This window comes from Rana temporaria, chromosome 3 (genome assembly GCF_905171775.1).
Source record: "Rana temporaria chromosome 3, aRanTem1.1, whole genome shotgun sequence".
In the NCBI taxonomy this organism is placed as follows: Eukaryota; Metazoa; Chordata; class Amphibia; order Anura; family Ranidae; genus Rana; species Rana temporaria.
In genome coordinates, this window is record NC_053491.1 from 126,514,293 (window position 1) to 126,541,106 (window position 26,814).

General features: G+C 44.4%; 1 pseudogene; it reads right to left on the minus strand.

The window, feature by feature from the left end:
- Nucleotides 1–8,309: 8,309 nt before the first annotated feature.
- LOC120931703 lies at nt 8,310–19,019 on the minus strand (annotated as a pseudogene).
- Between the last annotated feature and the right edge of the window lie 7,795 nt (nt 19,020–26,814).

The window sequence follows — 26,814 nt, forward strand, 5'->3', positions numbered from 1 at the left end:
GGGCAGAACAAATATGAGAACTGATATTTCCTTTAGTTGAACTAACAAAAGTGTGTCCATTCTAGAGCTGGTAACATTGAGGATATTCAGTATAATTTTAAAGAACTGTTTTTGTGGGTAAGCAACATAGGGGAGGAGTATGGATGGTATATAAGTGGGAAGTATGTGCAGGTGAGGGAGAGGAATGTGGAGTCTAACAGTGGGCACTATGTACAGAGGAGTACAAAGGGTACGGAAAAAAGCACTATGTACAGGAGAGGAGTGTGAAGGGTATGACAATGGGCAGTATGTACAGGAAGAGTGAGGGGGTATGACAGAGGGTAGTACGTACCAGAGAGAAGTGTGGAGGGTATGATGGGGCAGTATGTACAGGAGAGGAGTGTGGAGGGTATGACAGTGGGCAGTATGTACAGGAGAGGAATGTAGACGGTATGATAGTGGGCTCTATGTATAGGAGAGGAGTGTGGAGGGTATAACAGTGAACACTATGTATAGGAGAGGAGTGTGGAGGGTATGACAGTGGGCACTATGTATAGGAGAGGAGTGTGGAGGGTATGACAGTGAGCAGTATGTACAGGAGAGGAGTGTGGAGGGTGCGACAGTGGGCACTAAGTACAGGAGAGAAGTGTATGACAGCAGGCACTATGTACAGGAGAGGAGTGTGAAGGGTATGACAGTGGGCGCTATGTATAGGAGAGGAGTGTGGAGGGTATGACAGTGGGCACTATGTACAGGAGAGGAGTGTGTAGGGTATGACAGTGGGTACTATGTATAGGAGAGAAGTGTGGAGAGTATGACAGTGGGCACTATGTACAGGAGAGGAGTGTGTAGGGTATGACAGTGTGCACTATGTACAGGAGAGGAGTGTGGAGAGTATGACAGTGGGCACTATGTACAGGAGAGGAGTGTGGAGAGTATGACAGTGTGCACTATGTACAGGAGAGGAGTGTGGAGAGTATGACAGTGAGCACTATGTACAGGAGTGGAAGGATATTTAGGGACTGAGTAGTGGTTAAGCGGTACATACATGGATTGAAATTACGCCAATTATGCAGAGACCAGCCATAGTCGATCTATGTATGGGCTAGCTGGTTTTACACAAGTCAATCTATTAATCAACTTGAGTACAACCAGCCTGTTTTTTTTTCTTAAAACAATCAGTGCTGCCAGCTAAAGTTAGCAACACTGATCATTGTACGCACTGGCAGAACACAATAACACTGCAGGAGTGATTCCCCCATCCACAGGTCAGCAGGTGAGAGGGTGTGTGGGGACAGGCTGGGGAATGATACTAGTCAGTGGCTGGGTAGGCACTGGTAGTATCAGAGCCAGATACACACAGGTTACATACGCCACGATTGTTAGAGCAAGAACAATAATTCTAGTACTAGACCTCCTCTGTAACTCTAAACATGTAACCTAAAAAAATGTAAAGCATCGCTTAGGATACCAAAACAAATTGTGCTAACTTAACTAACTAACTGTTTTTTTAATGAATGAAACATTTTTTTCCAAAAAAACATGTTTGAAAAATTGCTGCGCAAATACCGTGCTAGAGCTGCACAATTAATCGTTAAAAAAATCGTGATCTCGATTCAACCCCCCTGACGATCTTCAATGCAGAGTTTGCTGATTCTTTCATATAACAAGTGGAGAGACTTTCAGCTGTCAAAAGAAAATATCTGGGCAGTCTGCCAAGTTTTTAACAGGAAACATTGTAACTGACACTTCCTTCTTAGATCAAAGGGATACACTTCTGTGTGTAAAGAACAAATCTGGGCAGTCTGCGAAGTTTGTAAACAAAATGAAACATTGTAACTAACTAACATTGTAACTAAATTTAACTACTTAATGTCCAACACTTGTTTCTTAAGTTAGAAAGCAATATTATTTGCTAGAAAATTACTTGGAACTGCCAAACATTATATATATTTTAGCAGAGACTCTAGGGAATACAATGGCTATTGCTGCAATATGTTATGTCACACTGCATTTGCCCACTTCAATGAATAATAAAAACCATAAAAACAAAACAGTGAAGTTAGCCCAGTTTTTTTTGTTTTAATGTGAAAGATGATGTTACGCTGCAACAATCGTGAGAGAATCGTGATCTATCTTCTAAGCAAAAAAATTGCTATTCTCATTTTAGCCAGAATCGTGCAGCTCTATACCGTGCAACATAAAAAGTGCAAAGACCACCATAGAGTAATTTTCTAGCAAAAAACAAATGATGATTTTTACATGTAGTAGAGAAGTGTCAGAATTGGCCTGGGTGGCAAGGGAGTAATATACAAATAATTATTATAAGCCCTGTGATCCTATCAGTCTGCTGTAGTGTGTCAGCTTGTATTTATATTGGCCGCTCTGAATGTAGCTTCTGACAGGCAGTTCAAGCAGGCCCGTATCTCCGGAACCATAAATGATAGCCGTCCCACATTTTAACCAGTTGTGGGGTAGCTCTTTCCATGCCTACCCCCAAATGTGGGGTTTCTGTGACCTCTGGTCATCGAGCTACAACCCCCCAAATTCGATCTTAAAAAAAAAAAAATTCTTAAAAAAAAAAAAAAAAAACATTTTTTTTTTTTTTTTGGCAAATGGGCCTATCTTGAGAAAGGGGCCTGGAGCTGCAGCTCCATCAGCCCCATTGTTAATCCGGCCCTGGATGGGTGGTGGAATCACGCAGTCACTGTGGTGTGGTGAAAGCACTGTCTGAAGATCGTGAAGGGATTTCTTCTGTTCTCCATTTATGAACTTCATTTACGTTCACACAATCAGTTTATGGATTTTTTTTTTTTTTTGCCAACCTGTTATTTTGGGTGTATTATTGGCACCTATTTTTGACACTGATATATTGTTTCACATAGAGGGTGGATCACTCATTATTTTTCACTTAATAGTCTAGCAATATTATATGTGTGTTTTTTTATTTGATTCTTTTGAGCGCTGCTTAATATCACATTTGATACCTTTTTTCACATCAGGTAGCACTGTATTTGCATATTACATTTTGATTGCCTATGTGTACTGGTGTCAGTGTAGTGCTTGTGTACTCACTGCTGTGATGTCTCCTCTCCTCTGCGGACGAAAATACCGGCGGGAGGAGCGGTGACATCACTTCCTCCTCTGCCTGTGTTTATAGTGCAGGCAGAGGAGGACGGAGGACGCGCATTGGCTGGGAGCGATCATGAGGGGGCGGACAAAAACAAACCGCCGCCCCCTCATCCCGGAATGCTCCCAGAGCCACGGGGACCGCCGCAAGTACCGGGGGGGTCCGATCGGACCCCCGACCCACGTCTAGGCAGGGACGTACAGGTACGCCAATGTGCCTGTACGTGCCATTCTGCCGACGTATATGTACATGCGGCAGTCCTTAAGTGGTTAAAGTAGTCCTTCATCCTAGAAACAAACAATAAAAGTCAGCATCTAACTTCTCTAGCTGCTGACTTTTAGTAATTGGATACTTGTCCACGTATACAGAGTGGTCCCTGGTATACGTAAACCTGGTATATGGGACCCTGGTATGCGGGACCCTGGTATACGAAACCCTTGATATACGGAACCCTGGTATACGGAACCCTAGTATACGGAACCCTGGTATACGGGACCCTGGTATATGGGACCATGGTATATGGAACCCTGGTATACGGGACCCTGGTATACGGGACCCTGGTATACGGGACCCTGGTATACGGGACCCTGGTATACGGGACCCTGGTATACGGAACCCTGGTATACGGGACCCTGGTATACGTAACCCTGGTATACGGGACTGCAGACAATCCAGGAGTGGTTCCCAGCAGGCAGCGATATTCAACAGATCACACAGAGGGCATATCGATTATCCAACCGATGAGTATGAAAAAGAAAAAGTGGGGCGCACATTGCATAATTCCGTAAAAATCAATATTTATTTTAAAAGGAGAGTAACTCACATTTTGCAATGATCAATCGAGCTCATAAAAATAGGGTAGCAGGAACAACAGCAGTCCATCCCGACATGTTTCGTTACAAAGAGAACTTCATCTGGGGTGCTGTCATCATGCTACACTTACCCTTAAATACATCAGAAGACCCCCACATTCACATCATGGCTCCAATAGGCAGCTGGTGGTAATAACACAGCACTTCCTGGTTGATACAATGGAGGATATGGCGTGTGGGTCAAGCCTCTCTTTCAATACCGGAAGTATCTCGAGAGGATAAAATAAATGGACCAAACACAAATATAAAACTAAAAGATAACAGAGCATTAAGCTCACTGTATATCATCCGCTCCGGCGTCTCCCAAAATTGACCGTGCAGAGAGTAATGAATAAAACACACAGCCTGTAATAGTAAAAAGACCTGCGCTCCACGCTGCTACAGCGCGTCACAGCATGTCACGTGATCGCACAACCAAGCCTCATTTTGAAAAAAGAGATGGTTGCACGTTCTCTATCCCTATTGGCAGATTGCGGTCACATGATCGCATTACCAAGCCTCATAATTAATTTATGGCTGTGCGCTCCATAGCAGGCTAAAAAGATGACAGTAAATAGCCTCGCTACGGATGTGCATTAGGGAAAAAAGAGATCACCAATAGTTCTATGGAAAAACACATACTGCCAGCTAACACATCAGAAATGTGTATACCAAAATGTTCGTAGAAAAACGGGGAGAATTTAGCCTGCCATTGATGGATTGCTTAACATTGTTGAATTGCATTAGCAACATCATGAATAGTATATGTGACATAAAAAACTAATTACCATAAGACTTATTTAAAAGCACAATAAAATTTGCCATTAAAAGGGAAAAATTAAATCCATGGCTAAAAATGTCTAGACAAACTAAATGCTGCAATAGGCATCCAAAAATGTAAAGGGGTAAGGGACGTGTATTCCTAGTGGAGCCATGATTGAACACGGGTTTACAGGAACACAAACCCATCAACGGAAATAGTGTATATCATAAAAATGATCAGAAAAAGGAAAGAAGAAGAAAAGAAGACTAAAGAATTAACTATTTACCCACTAATAGGATATTGGGGGATGGGTGGAATCAACCAACTATTTAGGACTGGTTAATGAATGCATTAATATCCCACTCTACATTCATACCCTGAGGAGAGTGGGATTGCAATTCATATATCCAGTAGGTTTCAAGTCTGGATACTCCTCTGGTTTTGGCTCCTCCTCGCCAAGGTGGGATGTACCTGTCAATGATCAAGAATTGTGACCCCCTAGGATCCCGACTGTGACAAGATCTATAATGCCTTGGTACAGTGTGCTTAACTAAGTTCGCCCCGAGCCTGGCCAATTTATTTATGGCCAAGTGGGAGGAGGATGTCGTCTATTCGGAGCGGAATCCTTCCCTGGTCCTTTGGGCCAGGTATATAGACGACATCCTCCTCCTATGAGATAGGTCTCTGGAATCCCTCAAAGAATTATTTTCCATATTGAAGGATAATAATCGAGGTATCTCTCTTTCATTTGAATGTAGTACCACTAAGATTAATTTTCTCAATCTCGAGATTGGGTTGGAATCCAGGCAATTTAAGTTTCAAACTAATTTTAAAGCCACAGACCGTAACAGCTTTATCCCTATGGATAGCTGCCATCACAAGTCATGGCTTAAATCAGTACCCCGGAGTCAGTTCTTACGCTTACAGAGGAATTGTAGTGATACTGATACATATTTGTCCCAAGCTTCTCTGCTCAAGCAGAGATTTCTCTATAAAGGATATGATGAATCCTCTGTGAACTTAGAGATGTTAAATGTAGAGCAGATCGATCAAGGATGCCTCTTAGCCGACAGACCTCCACGAGTTAGTGACAACTCTTTTCGATACTCTATGCTCACATCTTACTCCAACCAACTTAGAGATCTAAAAACTATCTTTAATCGCCATTGGAACGTTCTAAGAAAGGATAAAGTACTCTGACAAGTTTTACCTGAACAAGCTAGGATCGTCTTTAAAGGCGCACCTTCCTTGAGGAATAGTATCGCTCCAAATACTGTTGATCCTCCGGTACGCCCAACCTTTTTTCAAAACATGGAGGGATACTTCCCATGTAAAAAATGTACAGTCTGCCAGTACAATCTTAGTGGAAGACGCAAAACTCTAGAATTTCAATCCAGAGTGACAAACCAGAGTTATCCGATTAAACATTTTTGTACGTGTGTCACGACAAACGTTGTCTACCTGATCACTTGCCCATGCGGGTCGCACGACGGGTGCGTTTTCCGTGCGGGTAGGTGAGCACATAACCAAGATCATAGGGGGTGACACGAAGCACACTGTACCAAGGCATTATAGATCTTGTCACAGTCGGGATCCTAGGGGGTCACAATTCTTGATCATTGACAGGTACATCCCACCTTGGCGAGGAGGAGCCAAAACCAGAGGAGTATCCAGACTTGAAACCTACTGGACATATGAATTGCAATCCCACTCTCCTCAGGGTATGAATGTAGAGTGGGATATTAATGCATTCATTAACCAGTCCTAAATAGTTGGTTGATTCCACCCATCCCCCAATATCCTATTAGTGGGTAAATAGTTAATTTTTTCGTTTTCTTTTCTTCTTCTTCTTTCCTTTTTCCGATCATTTTTATGATATACACTATTTCCGTTGATGGGTTTGTGTTCCTGTAAACCTGTGTTCAATCATGGCTCCACTAGGAATACACGTCCCTTACCCCTTTAAATTTTTGGATGCCTGTTGCAGCATTTATAATTCATTATATGGTGTTTCTCTAGACATTTTTAGCCATGGATTTAATTTTCCCCTTTTAATGGCAAATTTTATTGTGCTTTTAAATAAGTCTTATGGTAATTAGTTTTTTATGTCACATATACTATTCATGATGTTGCTAATGCAATTCAACATTGTTAAGCAATCCATCAATGGCAGGCTAAATTCTCCCCGTTTTTCTATGAACCTTTTGGTATACACATTTCTTTTTTTTTTTTTTTTTTTTTTTTTTTTAGGTTTTAAAAAGCATTACATTTATTTTTAAATTCAACAAGTGTTAAAGGGGTTGTAAACCTTGAAAAAAATAAATAAAAAAAGGCATAATGAAATACTTACCTTAGAAAGATGCCCTGGATCGGCGTCGACCCCCTGAGTACAGTGCAGACATGTTCCACCGGAGTAACTTCTGGGTTTCGCGGCTCCGGCACTGTGTTTGGCCGGAGCCGCAATTACAACACTCATGAGCATGCACACGGGAGCCACTGGTCATGGCACAGCTTCTGAAGAAACGGCACCAGCGGCCCATTTCGTCAGTGCACATGCACTAATAACATCGACAGCAGCACATATACTGAATATCTCCTAAACTGTGCAAGTTTAGGAGATATTCAAGGTACCTACAGGTAAGCTTACCTGTAGGTAAAAGTGGTGCAATAGGGTCTACAACCACTTTAAGAACCTGAATTTTATTTGGCATTAGCCTCTTTATATACCTTCTACAGAATCACTCAGACTGGCAGAGGAGGGGAAGCACTATGAGCCAATCAGGTATGCTGCATACTTACTTACTGACAAGACAGAGCAGAATGAAAAAGTCATTAGTTTATCATCCTAGAGCTGCCTTTCATGGCTGGACTCTGCAGGCTGGATCCATTTGTATTGCTAAACTGCAGCATGTAAAAACTTAAGTCACCAACCTGACTGATCTGTATGAATTTAGGACTGTATGGACATTAAATACTAATACAGACCCCCATACTGTATATGCATTTCAATTGTGCATTTAGAAGTTTGCCTGAACAGAGCTTGAAGGCCGAGTTCACACCAGTGCACTGCAGTTTGGGTGGAGAGCAATTGTATCGTGTTTTTCACATGTGGTTTTAGGTGCGCTCCAATTGACTTCCAATAAACCATTCATTTTCAAGAAAACACATCAAAGTCCTGCATGCTGCATCTTTGATGTGCTTTCAGAAAACACACATATAAAACCATGTGTATAAGCCAGATGCACTGCAGTTTGGGTGGAGAGCAATTGTATCGTGTTTTTCACATGTGGTTTTAGGTGCGCTCCAATTGACTTCCAATAAACCATTAATTTTCAAGAAAACACATCAAAGTCCTGCATGCTGCATCTTTGATGTGCTTTCAGAAAACACACATATAAAACCATGTGTATAAGCCAGATGCACTGCAGTTTGGGTGCAGTGCACCGGTGTGACCCTGGCTTGTTTTTTCTTCTACACAGCATAGATTGCATAAAACTTTTAAAAATTTTAGCAAAGAAAAACTCATGAGCAGGCTTCAAACTTCACTGGCTGGCTATGTAACCAAATTCTCCCTGTTCGTTATGTAGGTCTTTAATGCAGCATTCCCTTCTTGAATGCGTAACTGTGTATTAATGCCAATGGAAAAACTAGCAATACGAGGGCAGTAATAAGTAAAATCACACCTCTGGCAATAAACATTAACCCCGATATATATCTTAAGGTGGTTTATATTTTCACTACAGAACCCCTCAAAAGTAAAATGTACCAATATCAAAATATGGGGCTGCATTCTGTGTGCGCGCACACAACAGCTACTCTATGTCATGTTTAACTGCATAAATATAATTTCCCAGCAGCAGTGACTATTTATTTAAGGCATACAAAATGTGTGTCACACACACACACACACACACATATACATACATACATACACTTGTATGGTGAAATATAATCAGCGCAAACAACAACTCAAATATATGTGCAAATGTCTACCAATAATTATCATTTGCCCAATAACAAAAGGCAGAGACTGCTGCCAACACATTCTTAAGTGTGTCCAAAGTGAGTCCAAGCTGTTGTATTTTGCTTATGGTTTCATTTATGTTGTATTTAACGTGATTGCGCTGCACTTATATTTTGCACTTTTTGCATACACACACGCTTAGCTTTGGCAATAGATTAATGGAAGAAATGTGCGGTGCAGTAGCTGGCTTATTTATTAATTACTTCTTCTTTAAGTTTTTCAGCTAACTGCTTCCTTCTCTGTAGGTTTTGGGACTGTAGGCCATACACTCCACCCAACAACCATACTCCAGGTACAAACATAAATAAATACACTGACCCATCATTGGCGAATAAAGGCCGCGGTAATTTTATTGGTTTAAACACAAAATAATTTCAAATCATCATATCAATTTTATTCCATAACTTCAACATCAAAAATTGCCATTAATAAAGCAAAACCAAATAAGTGCAACTGCTCAGTTTTTTGTCACTCAAGCAGCATTTAACTCATTAATTGACATATCACGTCCCCCCTGGATCCCAAGGTGACGCCTACCACATAAATTTACCGCGACAGGGGAGGAGGGAGGGAGTTCTTCAGCTGCTGCTGCCAGGGGAAAAGAGGGAGATTCCCAGCCCAGCCAAACCTTTTATAGCCTCTGCTGCTCCCAGAAGCTTCCGACACCTTCCATTGGCTGGCTGATGGTCCCAAATTTAAAGGCACAGTACATAGGAATTACAAGGCAAACATTAACCAATTACAAGCTAACTTCAGCACTTAATCACCTATTAACCCCGTGCTGGCCACAATCCCACTCAAGTGGGCTCCTAATGTGCCCTCTTTCTTATGGGACTGTAGGCCATACACTCCACCCAACAACCATACTCCAGGTACAAACATAAATAAATACACTGACCCATCATTGGCGAATAAAGGCCGCGGTAATTTTATTGGTTTAAACACAAAATCATTTCAAATCATCATATCAATTTTATTCCATAACTTCAACATCAAAAATTGCCATTAATAAAGCAAAACCAAATAAGTGCAACTGCTCAGTTTTTTGTCACTCAAGCAGCATTTAACTCATTAATTGACATATCACGTCCCACAAGCCGGGCATGAGCATCATGCCCGGCCCCACCCCACCTCCGCGGCCTGCTCAATACCGTACTGCAATCCCAAATTAAATATATCAATCCCCACGTCCGAGAGGTGGACGCCATCCTGCCTGTATAACCCGGTAAAACCCCCTTCTAGATCCACATGTCTGTATGCCAGACCACCCAGCTGGGGCATGAACTTGCTCATGGCCCGATTTATACGCTTCCTCATCTTCTCCATGGCCCTCCTCTGAGTAGAGGAGAGCCAAGAGAGGCGCGGAACGATTTCTGAGAAAATCAAAATTGTACCTGGAGAGGCTAGTGAAAACCGCTGCAAATCCCTTTGAATCATAAATAACAAATCCAAAGTCCTTACTTTACCCAAATCATTCCCACCTGCGTGAATTAATAATACATCCGGCTTAGGCCATCGCTGACTAAGCCCACTTAAGTGAAAATAAAGTTGATGCCACTGAAGTCCCCGCACACCTTTCCAATAAACCTGGAATGATTCCGGACGAAAAGATAAATTAGTTGAATACCTACGCAAGGCCGCTCTCTTATGCGCCCAGTGAATATAGGAGTGTCCCAGAATCCAAACTGTGCGGGGCTGACCTGAAAAATTTAAATAAACAGGTTAGGGCGAACGTAAATCCTAAAACAATTTGATTTCCACCTCCCCATCTCTTTAATGGCCGATTCACACACCCCTCTCCGGGCCGCCTCTGATGCAGCGCCTATCCTAAATGAGTGGGAGGATATACGCATGTTCTGCAAACCCAAATTTTTTAGACACTTATGCAGCACTGCATCAAATTGGTATTTGATAAGTGGCCCTCCATCCTGGTGGACTAAGAACAAACCCGGAACCGGGGGCCTAATGCTTAAAAATTGAGACACCGTGTCCACGGGGCAAATCGACTTATCGTTGTTCGCCGCCAACCGAATCCCAACGCCTTTACCCAACGCGTCGGTCTTGGAGCGACTTAACCACAACTGAATTCCCGTGGGGTCTACCCTTACGTGATCGACTAAAATTCCCGACCCACCCCGTTTAGATTTTGGGAGTAGCTCTGATATCCGTAAAGCCCCATGAAAAGCGAGCACGAACGCCGTTCTAAAAAGCAGGGATTCAAAACCCGAAAAGCAAACGGACGACGCTATCTCGCACAGTTTACCCAAAAGATCCAGTGAAATCGGCCTTCTGTCATCTGGAACGAAATGAGCCCTCTTGTACCCTTTTAAGGCCTGTTTCACTGAAAAGTAAGCCGTGCACGGCGGAAAACCCCGCAGCCGGCAAAAAAAGGATATTCCCGCCAAGGTTTTTGAGATATGGCTAAAAGAAAAACTTTGCTCCATAAGGGAAGCCACAAACGCCAATAATGACCCCTCGGAAGGGCGGCCATCACTAACTCCTAACCCTTCTGCAAAGGACAACCAGCTCTTCCAAGAAGCAGCATAGCACAACCATGTCTTGGGTGCCACCGAACCCTGTATTGCTCTTGAAACTATGTCCAGATTAGGTCCCACAGATATTCCGGGCAACGAATCCCTTCCACATCCGCATCTGGCAGCAGCTGGCGAAAACGGTCCATCTGAAACCGAGATAACACATCGGCAAGATTATTTTGCACTCCCGGCGTGTGCTTGGCTTTCAGCCACACATTAAAGTGTAAACAAAGAAACACAACCTGCCGTAAGATCTTGACCACCAGCAAAGACTTTGACGAAAGGCAATTTATGGCAAAGAGGACCCCTTTATTGTCTGTTTCCACCAGAATCCTTTTGTTTGCAAACTGAGCTCCCCACAAAGTTAACGCCACTAATATCGGGAACAGCTCTAACAGAACGATGTTTCTTGTAACCTCCTGAACCACCCAAGATTCTGGTCATGCTGCGCAGCACCAGTGCGTTCCCCATATTGCAGCAAAGCCCTTGGACCCCGCCGCGTCCGTGAATAACCTGAAATCCGGCGCCGCCACAAACTCCTCCTGAAAAAACGATCTCCCGTTATACGTCTCGAGGAAACGTGCCCAGACCAACAAATCCGCCTTAATCGAACTAGTCAGCCTAACGTGGGCAAACGGCGACTTTAAACCCGCTATTGCCAAGTACAGACGACGCGAAAAAATCCGCCCAACGGGCATAATCCTGCCAGCAAACGCCAGGACGCCCAACAGTGACTGCATCTCCTTGAGCAGCACTTTCTTTCTTGACAGAAAGGAAGATATTAATGAATTTAATTTCACCAATTTTGCCTCCGGCAAACGAAACTCCATCCTACATGTGTCTATGCAAATGCCTAAGAACTCAAGCGATGTCACCGGGGTACATGTCTTCTCCTCCGCCAGCGGAACGCCAAACTGTGCCGCCGTTTCCTGGAAAGCCTGCAATAGCTCCTGACAACACAACGAATCCCGAGGTCCTAAAAACAAAAAGTCATCCAGGTAGTGGACTATCTTGTCACTACCTGACTGAAAACCAACCACCCAATGCAGGAAAGACGAAAACGCCTCGAAGTACGAGCATGATACTGAACACCCCATAGGCAGACACCTGTCAAAAAAGTAGGCCCCGTCAAAATAAAAACCTAAAGAATTAAATGCCTCAGGGGCTATGGGCAACAGTCTAAAAGCCGATTTTATATCGGCTTTTGCCAGCAACGCACCGGGACCACACTGCCGCACTTTAACGATCGCCTCCTCAAAAGTCGCATACGTGACCGAGCAAAGCTCCCCATTAATCTCGTCGTTCAGCGAATCCCCTTTAGGGAATGATAGGTGCTGTATAATCCTATAAGCATTCTGCTCCCTCTTGGGCACCACCCCTAGGGGCGATATGCGGAAATTATCAAACGGGGGGTGCTCAAAGGGACCAGCAATGCGCCCTTCTGCAATTTCTTTGCCAACCTTCTCCCTCACGATCTGTGGAAACTGACTGACTGATTTTAAATTACCCACAATTGTGCATCCCGCCCCCGAGAATGAAGGGAGGGGGAAACCAAATTCAAAACCTCTACTGAGGAATTGCGCCGTCACCTGGTCTGGATAAATTTCCAGCCATGGGCGCATACTTTCCAGCCTCACTGGCATGCAGGCTTTTTGGAAAAATATCCCTAGAGCTCGAGCTAGCCCCGGCATTCGCCGACTTCTTTAAACACTTGGCCGCAGGGTGAGCCCCTGCGCAGTACGAACATTCGTGTCTGTATTTACAAGCCGCATTCCAGCGGCACTGGCTATCGTTGAACGCGAAACAGCTCCCTTTCCTGAAAACTGCGCCGGAATTGGAAACCGCAGCTGGCTTTGGCATGGCAGACCTCTGCGGAGCCAGCAGATTTAGCCACAGGCCAACGTCTTTCATACCCCAGCGCAACGAGGGGTGGACCGCCAATTTCTGCCTAAAAGACTCGTCGTAGTAAAACCAACCGAGTCCGCCAAAATTCTTGTAAGCCTCCAGAATGTGATCCACATGCTGGAACAAACCACTACTGCGTTCTGGGTACTTGTCCGTCATGACACCTGCAAAAACGCAAAACGCTTGCAACCAGTTATTAAATGACCTCGGTATGGGTCTGCGTCTGTCGTCCTCATGTTTGTCATTTTTCTCTGATTTAGCCATAAAATCCTTCTGTGAGGGTAACAGGGATAGAATGTCCATAAATTCCCCCCTCCAAATTTTTTCCTTCACTGACGTGCTTAGGTGATACCCCAGGGGAGACATTTCGCAGGGCATAACTTCCTTCATGCATGCCTCTGGCACGCTAACCCTCCCGGGGGAATTAACTTCCCCCGCCAAAGCCCCCGGGGCCATAACCACGTTGGGGGTATGAATCACTGGAGCAATAGCAGAATGTGTGCTATGTATAGTATTACTGTTCAAATGTGACACAGGACTTGCAGACACAGCACCAGCAGGAGTCAGTGTCCTAACCAGGGAAGACAGTGAATCCATAATAGCATTTAAAGTCTGCAGCTGCACACACTCACCCACTGCTGGAGGCTGTGCATTGATGGCTGGACCAGGCTCCTCTCTCAGCATGCCTGCTGCAGGCTCCTGCCTGATAGGTGAGATGTGCTGCTCCTGTCCCCAGACGGAGACCTGTGGCTGCCTAGGTGAACGTGGGGGGAGCGGACGCCCCCTCCCCACTCTTGCTGCGGGCTGCACCGCTCTTCCTCTCCTGGCGTTTCCCCTAGCAGGGGACTGGGACATGTTCCTCTTCTGCCGTACCGAACGGCGCACGTTTGTGGGACCGCCCCCGCCATCTTCCTCCTCACACGCGCCGCGCCTTCTCTCCGCCTCCTCAGCTTGCTGGGATTCCCCTGCACGCTCCGGAGGCTGGCTCCTCCGCGCTCTGACAGGGGAAACCCCACTCACTGACGCGCTCTCCCTCTGCTGTTCTGAGGGAGACACAGACCCAAAGCCTGTAGCCCTTTCAGCTGGCTGGTCTTCAGGGACAATGTCCCCCATAACTAAGCAGCGCTTCAGCCACTCTTCACCCCCCTCACTGCCTGCCTTCTCCAAAAGCTTCTTAAAAAGAGACTCCATACTTTACCAAGAGAAGGGGGGCAGCAGGAACCAAAAGTCCTAGTTCTTCAGCTGCTGCTGCCAGGGGAAAAGAGGGAGATTCCCAGCCCAGCCAAACCTTTTATAGCCTCTGCTCAGGGCCAGATTAAGAACATCATGGGCCTGGTGCTGAGGATTTTGGTGGGGCCTTTTAGGCTGCATTCACACCTCCGCGACAAGTAACGCCGCGTACGCGGCGTATTTTGCCGCGAATAGTGTAACTTTTTTTTTTACAAATCCTTCCTATTGCTTTGTATGGCCGAACGCCAATGCCGCCTGAAAAAAAGGGTCCGGGACTTTTTTTCATGCCGCAGGTGTACGGCGTCTATGAGATGTGAACCATCTCATAGACAGCAATGGGAATTCTCCCCTCCAGCGGCACGAGCGGCCGGCGTCGGGCATTTTGTCGCGGAGGTGTGAATGGGGTGTAATAAATAATAAATAAATGCGTGGGAATGACATGAACGCAGCCCAGCCAAGGCAAGTGACCAAAGGCACAGAACCCAGAAGGAAGACCGGGTGAAGATGGAAGTGTCCAGGCCCCGCCTGATTCATCGCAGCACTGGAGGAGGGCTCAGTCTGAAAATGTAATTGTACACTAATGTGCTAATATGCTGTGCATACTTGTACGTTGTGGCATAACCTACCCCAGGGCCTCTAAAAAGTAGTAATGTCAGGAAAGTTTACTACCTCTTTATTATCACAGGATCCCAGGAGCCTCTCATGGGGCCCCCTACTGACGGTGGCCCTTGGGCAGTGCCTAAGTGCACAGTTGCCAACATTTAAAAAATATTTTCAGGGCCACTTTTTTATATAAGTGCTATATTTAGAGTAGCTGAGATCCCCAATGTTCCTCTATACATCATAGTAGTAATCACAAAATTAAAGGAGTACTAATAATGGGGCAGAACAAATATGAGAACTGATATTTCCTTTAGTTGAACTAACAAAAGTGTGTCCATTCTAGAGCTGGTAACATTGAGGATATTCAGTATAATTTTAAAGAACTGTTTTTGTGGGTAAGCAACATAGGGGAGGAGTATGGATGGTATATAAGTGGGAAGTATGTGCAGGTGAGGGAGAGGAATGTGGAGTCTAACAGTGGGCACTATGTACAGAGGAGTACAAAGGGTACGGAAAAAAGCACTATGTACAGGAGAGGAGTGTGAAGGGTATGACAATGGGCAGTATGTACAGGAAGAGTGAGGGGGTATGACAGAGGGTAGTACGTACCAGAGAGAAGTGTGGAGGGTATGATGGGGCAGTATGTACAGGAGAGGAGTGTGGAGGGTATGACAGTGGGCAGTATGTACAGGAGAGGAATGTAGACGGTATGATAGTGGGCTCTATGTATAGGAGAGGAGTGTGGAGGGTATAACAGTGAACACTATGTATAGGAGAGGAGTGTGGAGGGTATGACAGTGGGCACTATGTATAGGAGAGGAGTGTGGAGGGTATGACAGTGAGCAGTATGTACAGGAGAGGAGTGTGGAGGGTGCGACAGTGGGCACTAAGTACAGGAGAGAAGTGTATGACAGCAGGCACTATGTACAGGAGAGGAGTGTGAAGGGTATGACAGTGGGCGCTATGTATAGGAGAGGAGTGTGGAGGGTATGACAGTGGGCACTATGTACAGGAGAGGAGTGTGTAGGGTATGACAGTGGGTACTATGTATAGGAGAGAAGTGTGGAGAGTATGACAGTGGGCACTATGTACAGGAGAGGAGTGTGGAGAGTATGACAGTGTGCACTATGTACAGGAGAGGAGTGTGGAGAGTATGACAGTGAGCACTATGTACAGGAGTGGAAGGATATTTAGGGACTGAGTAGTGGTTAAGCGGTACATACATGGATTGAAATTACGCCAATTATGCAGAGACCAGCCATAGTCGATCTATGTATGGGCTAGCTGGTTTTACACAAGTCAATCTATTAATCAACTTGAGTACAACCAGCCTGTTTTTTTTTCTTAAAACAATCAGTGCTGCCAGCTAAAGTTAGCAACACTGATCATTGTACGCACTGGCAGAACACAATAACACTGCAGGAGTGATTCCCCCATCCACAGGTCAGCAGGTGAGAGGGTGTGTGGGGACAGGCTGGGGAATGATACTAGTCAGTGGCTGGGTAGGCACTGGTAGTATCAGAGCCAGATACACACAGGTTACATACGCCACGATTGTTAGAGCAAGAACAATAATTCTAGTACTAGACCTCCTCTGTAACTCTAAACATGTAACCTAAAAAAATGTAAAGCATCGCTTAGGATACCAAAACAAATTGTGCTAACTTAACTAACTAACTGTTTTTAATGAATGAAACATTTTTTTCCAAAAAAACATGTTTGAAAAATTGCTGCGCAAATACCGTGCTAGAGCTGCACAATTAATCGTTAAAAAAATCGTGATCTCGATTCAACCCCCCTGACGATCTTCAATGCAGAGTTTGCTGATTCTTTCATATAACAAGTGGAGAGACTTTCAGCTGTCAAAAGAAAATATCTGGGCAGTCTGCCAAGTTTTTAACAGGAAACATTGTAACTGACACTTCCTTCTTAGATCAAAGGGATACACTTCTGTGTGTAAAGAACAAATCTGGGCAGTCTGCGAAGTTTGTAAACAAAATGAAACATTGTAACTAACTAACATTGTAACTAAATTTAACTACTTAATGTCCAACACTTGTTTCTTAAGTTAGAAAGCAATATTATTTGCTAGAAAATTACTTGGAACTGCCAAACATTATATATATATTTTAGCAGAGACTCTAGGGAATACAATGGCTATTGCTGCAATATGTTATGTCACACTGCATTTGCCCACTTCAATGAATAATAAAAACCATAAAAACAAAACAGTGAAGTTAGCCCAGTTTTTTTTGTTTTAATGTGAAAGATGATGTTACGCTGCAACAATCGTGAGAGAATCGTGATCTATCTTCTAAGCAAAAAAATTGCTATTCTCATTTTAGCCAGAATCGTGCAGCTCTATACCGTGCAACATAAAAAGTGCAAAGACCACCATAGAGTAATTTTCTAGCAAAAAACAAATGATGATTTTTACATGTAGTAGAGAAGTGTCAGAATTGGCCTGGGTGGCAAGGGAGTAATATACAAATAATTATTATAAGCCCTGTGATCCTATCAGTCTGCTGTAGTGTGTCAGCTTGTATTTATATTGGCCGCTCTGAATGTAGCTTCTGACAGGCAGTTCAAGCAGGCCCGTATCTCCGGAACCATAAATGATAGCCGTCCCACATTTTAACCAGTTGTGGGGTAGCTCTTTCCATGCCTACCCCCAAATGTGGGGTTTCTGTGACCTCTGGTCATCGAGCTACAACCCCCCAAATTCGATCTTAAAAAAAAAAAATTCTTAAAAAAAAAAAAAAAAAAAATTTTTTTTTTTTTTTTTGGCAAATGGGCCTATCTTGAGAAAGGGGCCTGGAGCTGCAGCTCCATCAGCCCCATTGTTAATCCGGCCCTGCCTCTGCTGCTCCCAGAAGCTTCCGACACCTTCCATTGGCTGGCTGATGGTCCCAAATTTAAAGGCACAGTACATAGGAATTACAAGGCAAACATTAACCAATTACAAGCTAACTTCAGCACTTAATCACCTATTAACCCCGTGCTGGCCACAATCCCACTCAAGTGGGCTCCTAATGTGCCCCCTTTCTTATTCTTTTCTTCTTCATCCATCTCCTTTTCCTGGCTGGAACCTTGTGCCTTTTCTTTACACTCTTCAGGAATGTGTGGCTTTTTCTTGGAATCCAACTTCCTTGATAAAAGTTCAGCTCTTCTCTGCTTCAGGTATTCAGCACGTTCTCTAAGTTGTTCCTTTTCCACCTGGGTCAGGCTAGCGACAGAGCCCTGTATGCCAGCCTCTTTTCTTGCTTGCTCCATCCAAGCCTGAGCCGCTTCTGAGCTACTCAGCTCTGCAATAGGAGTAGCTGAAGGTTTGTAAGGGCGCTCTTCTATTTTTATTGGCTGTTTTTTAGATTCCAAATACACGGTTTCTTTCTGTGAAGTTGTGACTGCAGCAGAAATTGAGGTTTTGGGGGGATTTTCTATTAAGCTCGCTGCATTTCTTTCCTTCCTGTGCAACTGTTCAAGCTCATATTCCTCTCTTGATATTCTTAATGCTTCAGATAGCAGTTTCATCTCTTGTTGTTCAAGGTCAGACATATTATCTGTTCCATTCTGCAAACATTCTGGAAGCACACCATTTCTTTTCTGAATTATTTGAATAGCTTGTAACTGTAGTTCGATATTCTTCTGCAGCATCATTTCTTTAAAAGTTACAAAATCTTCTACGGCAAACACAGGTTGCAACATATTCTTAGCTTCTGGAGCATGAGCGAATGATGCCGAACATGCCTCTTGAAATTGCTGCTCACTAATTCCCATTTCATTCAGATGCCCTTGTATCAGCTTCTCCACCAGTTCTTAATACTCATTGTGTATCTCTGTGTATGATAACTTATTTTCTTCATCGTCATCAAAAACTGAGCATTTCTGTTCTATGAAGTCGGTGACCGGCCCCGTCCACAGCGGACACCTCAGGAAGGCGAGCACACTGTCCAGCACCCACTCCGCATCCTCCTCCATGGGGCTGCCGCCGCTCTGCTCCTCCAGCTGTGTGGAGAGCCAGGAGCCCGGATCGGTATATTTCTGATATGTGTTACCTGGCAGTATGTGTTTTTCCATAGAACTATTGGTGATCCCTTTTTTCCCTAATGCGCATCCGTAGCGAGGGTATTTACTGTCATCTTTTTAGCCTGCTATAGAGCGCACAGCCATAAATTCATTATGAGGCTTGGTAATGCGGTCATGTGACCGCAATCTGCCAATAGGGATAGAGAACGTGCAACCATCTCTTTTTTCAAAATGAGGCTTGGTTGCGCGATCACGTGGCATGCTGTGACGCACTGTAGCAGTGTGGAGCGCAGGTCTTTTTACTATTACAGGCTGTGTGTTTTATTCATTACTCTCTGCACGGTCAATTTTGGGAGATGCCGGAGCGAATGATATACAGTGAGCTTAATGCTCTGTTATCTTTTAGTTTTATATTTGTGTTTGGTCCATTTATTTTATCCTTTCGAGATACTTCCGGTATTGAAAGAGAGGCTTGACCCGCACGCCATATCCTCCATTGTATCAACCAGGAAGTGCTGTGTTATTACCACCAGCTGCCTATTGGAGCCATGATGTGAATGTGGGGGTCTTCTGATGTATTTAACCAGTTAGCAACCGCCCTATAGACGAAATACGTCTACAAGGCGGTTGCTTAACTCTAGGAGGGCGTCAATGTACGTCCTCCTAGAATCGCGCTCCCGCGCGCCCTGTGGGGCACGCACACGGGAGTCTCCGTGACCGCCGGGGCCTCCGGACCCGGCTGATCACGGATCACGGTAAATCGCCGCTGGTAGCGGCAGTTTACCACGTGATCGCTCCGTCCAATGACGGAGCGATCACTAGTAAACAAACCGGCGTCATGTGATGACGCCGGTTCCTCCCTCTCCTCTCTGTACCGAACGGTACAGTGTGAGAGAGGAGAGGGGAGAGAGCGGAAGCAGCAGCAGCTGCTGCTGCTGCTGCGGGCTGGATCTGTGACACATGCAGTCACAGATCCAGCCATCCATCCCTCCCTGTGCAATACTCTATAATGCCCCCATACTCTGCAATGCCCCCATACTCTGCAATGCCCCCATACTCTGCAATGCCCCCATACTCTACAATGCCCCCATACTATGCAATACCCCCATACTATGCAATACCCCCATACTCTGCAATGCCCCCACACTCTGCAATGCCCCCATACTCTGCAATACCCCAAAATACTCTTGAATGCCCCCATACTCTGCAATACCCCGCAATACTCCGCAATGCCCCGCAATACTCCGCAATGCCCCGCAATACTCCGCAATGCCCCGCAATACTCCGCAATGCCCCGCAATACTCCACAATACCCTGCAATACTCCGCAATGCCCCGCAATACCCCGCAATACTCCAATACCCCGCAATACTCCACAATAACCCGCAATACTCCGCAATACCCCGCAATACTCCGCAATACCCCACAATACCCCGCAATACCCCACAATACTCCGCAATACCCTGCAATACCCCACAATACTCCGCAATACCCCACAATACTCCGCAATACCCCACAATACCCTGCAACGTCGTCTATGGGGATTTTTAAGTAGCAAAGTTTGGCGCCATTCCACGAGCGTGTGCAATTTTGAAGGGTGACATGTTGGGTATCTATTTACTCGGCGTAACTTCATCTTTCACATTTATGCAAAAGAATGAAGAAAAAATACTAAATTTGCCAAATTTTATAACAGAAACAATTTTTACAGAATTTTCAGTCTTTTTTCTCTTATAGCGCAAAAAATAAAAAACCCAACGGTGATTAAATACCACCAAAAGAAAGCTCTATTTGTGTGAAAAAAAGGACGAAAATTTCATTTGGGTACAGTGTTGTATGACTGAGTAATTGTCATTCAAATTGTGAGAGCACCGAAAGCTGAAAATTGGTCTGGTTATTAAGTGGGTTTACGTGCCCAGTGGTCAAGTGGTTAAGTGTAAGTGTAGCATGATGACAGCACCCCAGATGAAGTTCTCTTTGTAACGAATCATGTCGGGATGGACTGCTGTTGTTCCTGTTACCCTATTTTTATGATCTCGATTGATTATTGCAAAATGTGAGTTACTCTCCTTTTAAAATAAATATTGATTTTTACGGAATTATGCTATGTGCGCCCCACTTTTTCTTTTTCATACTAATAGGTTGGATAATCGATATGCCCTCTGTATGATCTGTTGAATATCGCTGCCTGCTGGGAACCACTCCTGAATTGTTTGCATGAGGTCTTTTTTCAATAATATCGAATCGCATGACGTGTATGGTGTACCCTCTTCAGCGTATCATCTTTAACAAAGCTTGATTGGCCTAGTAGGTATATGCCTGTCTGGGTCCAATCCATCCGGTAAGCCCCTTGTCATAAGTGGTGGTGGATTTCTCTCTTCTCAACGTTGGATTTTGTTTATTTATCCAGTTATTGAACATTTTTCAACATAGTTGGATTTAATTCATTGATCTAGTCAAGGATTTATGGACTATAATTATTACCAATACCATTAGTTCACATGTGGTGTTGCACGATATAATTTAGATTGTTTTATCACAATTGATTCACTGTTAGCGCTACACTTTTCCACATAAGGGACTTACATGTGCTGAAGATGCAGGCTGCCATAATTCCTCAGTCTGCCCCAGGAAGAGCTGTGCTGGGTAGGAAGCAGTGCTCCAGGGTGCCCTGTGATGATCACTTCCTGCTCCGCCCACCTGTACTGGAGCTGTGTAAAAGCCCCGACTCAGATCTGATCTGTGGGAGCTGTTAGGGAACAAGCTGTCACTTGTAAGCATAGAAGCCGGACGTTTGTGTTTTCAAGTAATAGTGTTCAGCAGGGAGCAGAGGGCCTGAGCCAGAGGTGGTGGAACTAAGTTTCAGAAAGTTCCAGCTGAAAAAAAGCCATGTGCATGGCAATAGGGTTTTTAAAATATTAACACACATTGATAAGATGATGTACATCAAACTAATCTTGATAACATTTATCTGAAATGCTAAAAAGATTATCCATTGCCCTTCTAGCAGGAACGAGGGTGTCACACAGATGTAGAGTGACTGGGTAGCTGTAGCCTCAGGGCCTTGTGCCAATGAAGTTGTGCTCCTGTATAGGTTTTCTGTAATGCTCCATGGCTACGGAATGTATTTGTTCTGAAAACATCCACGGACAGTTTGAAAGATTCTAGTTTATTATTAAAACAGAACACAGACATGATTCAAAAATTTAATTGATTTTCAGCTCATTAATTTTGGAAGCTAAATTATCTGTAGGGAAGCTAATCCTGGAATACAAGATGTAATATCCTTGATGTGAGGTGAGAACAGCAAACTGAGAAAAAAGGTAATGCAATATTGGCATACATACATACATACATACATACATACAACCATTGAAGCATTTTGGAAACAGACAGGTACAATTTTTAAAAAGATCAGTTTCTATAAGTGACAAATGAAGGAAATTCAATGGTTACACGAATGTGTCAAGTGCCTCTTGAGATATTTGTTCAACTTTCCCTCTAATGAATCCTCAACAGCAAGATGTTTCCCTTTGATAAGACTCTCATAGAAGATCCTAATATTAAAGCTGCCTTGTGAAACTTGGAAACACGTTTGATAAACAGCAGGATTAACTGTGCAATTGTTTGTACATCAATCTTTCTAATGAGAGAGCTTCATTGCTGTGTAGTTGCAGCATAGACTTCACCTAGCTCTGAGACCAGCTCTTAACCACTTAAGCCCCGGACCTTTAGGCAGCTAAATGCCCAGGCCAGGTTTTGCGATTCGGCACTGCGTCTCTTTAACAGACAATTGCGCGGTCGTGCGACGTGACTCCCAAACAAAATTGGCGTCTTTTTTCCCCCACAAATAGAGCTTTCTTTTTGTGGTATTTGATCACCTCTGCGTTTTTTTTTTTTTGCGCTATAAACAAAAATAGAGCGACAATTTAAAAAAAAATGCAATATTTTTTACTTTTTGCTATAATAAAAATCCCCCAAAAACATATATAAAAATGTTTTTTTTCCTCAGTTCAGGCCGATACGTATTCTTCTACCTATTTTTGGTAAAAAAAATTGCAATAGGCGTTTATCGATTGGTTTGCGCAAAATTTATAGCGTTTACAAAATAGGGGATAGTTTTATTGCATTTTTATAAATTTTTTTTTTTTTTTTACTACTAATGGCGGCGATCAGCGATTTTTTTTGTGACTGCGACATTATGGCGGACACTTCGGACAATTTTGACTCATTTTTGGGACCATTGTCATTTTCACAGCAAAAAATGCATTTAAATTGCATTGTTTATTGTGAAAATGACAGTTGCAGTTTGGGAGTTAACCAACGGGGGGCGCTGAAGGAGTTTCGTTTCACCTAGTGTGTGTTTACAACTGTAGGGGGGTGTGGCTGTAGGTGTGACGTCATCGATCGTGTCTCCCTATAAAAGGGATCACACGATCGATGCAGCCGCCACAGTGAAGAACGGGGGAAGCCGTGTTTACACATGGCTCTCCCCGTTCTTCAGCTCCGGGGACCGATCGCGGGAGCGCGCCGCGGGCTGCGCGTCCGCGACCCACGGCTGGGTACTAGTGTACAGGACGTACCTGTACGTACATGTGCCCCGCCGTGCCATTCTGCCGACGTATATGTGCAGGAGGCGGTCCGGAAGTGGTTAAAGAAACCCTGTCCTGAGAAAATATGCAGACTGCCAATGTTGATCTCTGCTTCTGATATTTGCTATCAAACTAATGGATTTAAAGTATACTGTATGGTGGAGGGGGGATGATGGGGTGGGGTTGTTTTTCAGGGGTTGGGCTTGGCCTCTTAGTTCCAGTGAAGGGAACTCTTAAGGTGTCGGCATGCCAAGCTGGCTTCCCTCCTCTCCCCCTGTCTGCTGCGGGGGATGTTTCAGGATGGAGGAGCTAGTCAATATGTCATTTACCGACCCGTTCCTTTTCCAAATGAACACAGTAAACACACTCACTCACTGTGTTCATTCATACCTGAAGCATAGTAAACTGTGTTGACTATGCCTCAATTTGTGAACTCAGCACAGAGCACTTCCCATTCATTCCCTGTCTAAAGCAGCTGAGGCTGCAGAGAAAGGCCTAATGAGCCTAATGCAATTGTATCATGTTCTTGATAACGTTTTAGGGCATCCACACACCATTATTTTATGGTCATTGGGCTAGATTCAGATAGCCCGGCATGTTTTTATGCTGGCGTAACGTATCTCAGATGCGTTACGCCGCCGTAACTTAGGGCGCAAGTTCCAGTATTCATAAAGAACTTGCGCCCTAAGTTACGGCGGCGTAGCGTATGAGGTCCGGCGTAAGCCCGCCTAATTCAAATGTGGATGATGTGGGCGTGTTTTATTTAAATTTAGTGTGACCCCACTTACTTGACGTTTTCTACGAACGGCGCATGCGCCGTTCGTGAAAGAATCCCAGTGCGCATGCTCGAAATGACGCCGCAAATCGTCAATGCTTTAGGCGTGAACGTAACTTACGTACAGCCCTATTCGCGAACGACTTACACAAACAACGTAAAATTTTCAAAATTCGACGCGGGAACGACGTCCATACTTAACATTGGCTATGCCTCATATAGCAGAAGCAACGTTACGCCAGAAAAGCCTTACGCAAACGACGTAAAAAAATCCGCCGGGCGCACAAACGTTTCTGAATCGGCGTATCCAGCTCATTTGCATATTCTATGCTGAAATCGACGGGAGCGCCACCTACCGGCCAGCGTAAATATGCAACTAAGATACGACGGCGTAAGAGACTTACGCCAGTCGGATCTTAGCCTAATTTCGGCGTATCTTGCTTTCTGAATACAGAAAGAAGATACGCCGGCACAGCTTTGAATTTACGCGGCGTATCAATAGATACGCCGACGTAAATTCTTTCTGAATCCAGCCCATTGTGTTTTAAAGTAGCATATATTAATGTGTTTACATACAGAAAATGAGTCTTTTGTGGAGTGTTCCTCTTCACGGTCTCCTATTTGTACTGCTGAAAGGTTTCACGTATCTAAAATGTACACCTGACAAGGAACATTTAAAAAGATTGACCTTACCTTATTTCATACAAAGACAAGTAAATAATGCGCATGGGTACATATAAACCTTAGGTGTCAAATACAGCATAAACACAACATGATAATAAAAGTCAGAATGTGACAGTTTTGGATAAACTGATCAAGAAGTCTGTGTTAAAAAATTGAGATGGGTAAAATACTTCCAGGGCTGCCATCAGAGGGGAACAGAGACCATGTTCCAATTTCTAGAAAAAAGGCAAGGAGAGAGGCGCCTCTGGGTGTAGTAGCTTAAAAACAATTTAATGGTTAAAAAACAAATACATGTGGTTGTTACACTCACATTTGAGCAGTATGGAACAGGCACGTAAAGGTTTCTTTTAGGCTGGGTGAGCAGTCATCCGAGGAGGTGAGTTCCTTTTCCAGTCAGAGGGAGCGCTGTGCGGGGAGGTCACTTTTTCATCCGAAGGATGGCATCCATGGGGATGTGGATGATTCTCAACCCGAGGTCTGGAGCGCACGTGGAAGGCTGGCGAGGACGGATGACGTCACTGGTATGCGACGCGTTTCAGAGTCTCAAAATCTCCATCAGCTGTTTTTGAGACTCTGAAACGCGTCGCATACCAGTGACGTCATCCGTCCTCGCCAGCCTTCCACGTGCGCTCCAGACCTCGGGTTGAGAATCATCCACATCCCCATGGATGCCATCCTTCGGATGAAAAAGTGACCTCCCCGCACAGCGCTCCCTCTGACTGGAAAAGGAACTCACCTCCTCGGATGACTGCTCACCCAGCCTAAAAGAAACCTTTACGTGCCTGTTCCATACTGCTCAAATGTGAGTGTAACAACCACATGTATTTGTTTTTTAACCATTAAATTGTTTTTAAGCTACTACACCCAGAGGCGCCTCTCTCCTTGCCTTATTTCATACAAACACATTTATAATATTTGAAAGTCAGGGCACTTAAAAGCAAACCTTTTACATCACTGTCAAATTCAAGCCGAGCATCAAATAATAAAACTATACACAACTTTAATTTCAGGAAAAAATCATATGTCAAAGTGATCAGAAGATCCCAAAAATTGAGACAGTTAAACTGCTTTTTTTTTTTTCAACCTAGCGGGCTGAACATAAAAAACAGCTGACAGCTGAGGTTGGAGCCTCTGTACTAACAATCCAATGTTAGTGCAGCGATCTCCCCTACTGTTCTATTGTGTTCTGACATGGGGATGCCCTCCCACCAGAAAACTCCGGTCAGCGCTCTCAGCCGGTCGGCAGACCATGTTCAGCCATGCCCCATCAAAAGAAGTTGGCTGAATGGAAGGGCTTCTGTCAGACCACCTACAGTACACACGGGCCAAAAGTCTATAGAAACCGCCCAATGCCGCCCGACATTTGACCTGTGTGTACAGGTCTGTATTCACTTGCCGACCACCCCACGTACATGTACTGTGGGGCAGCGGCTCTTCTGCTCAATATCATTTACCTGTACGCCACCGATGACCCACTCCCGCTGTGATTGGACACAGCGGGAGCCGATCAGTGGGTCCAGCAGACTCGATGTCCACCAGTGCCCCGCAATTATTCGTGACACAGGCAGAACGCTGATCTGCCTATGTAAATAAGGCAGATTGCTGTTCTGTGACAAGGAAAGGCAGTGATATTGTGTTTTTGCTAAGCAGAAACATGGATCTCTGGGCCATATTCTCATAGAAGTTACGATGGAGTATCTCAGGATACTCCATCGTAAC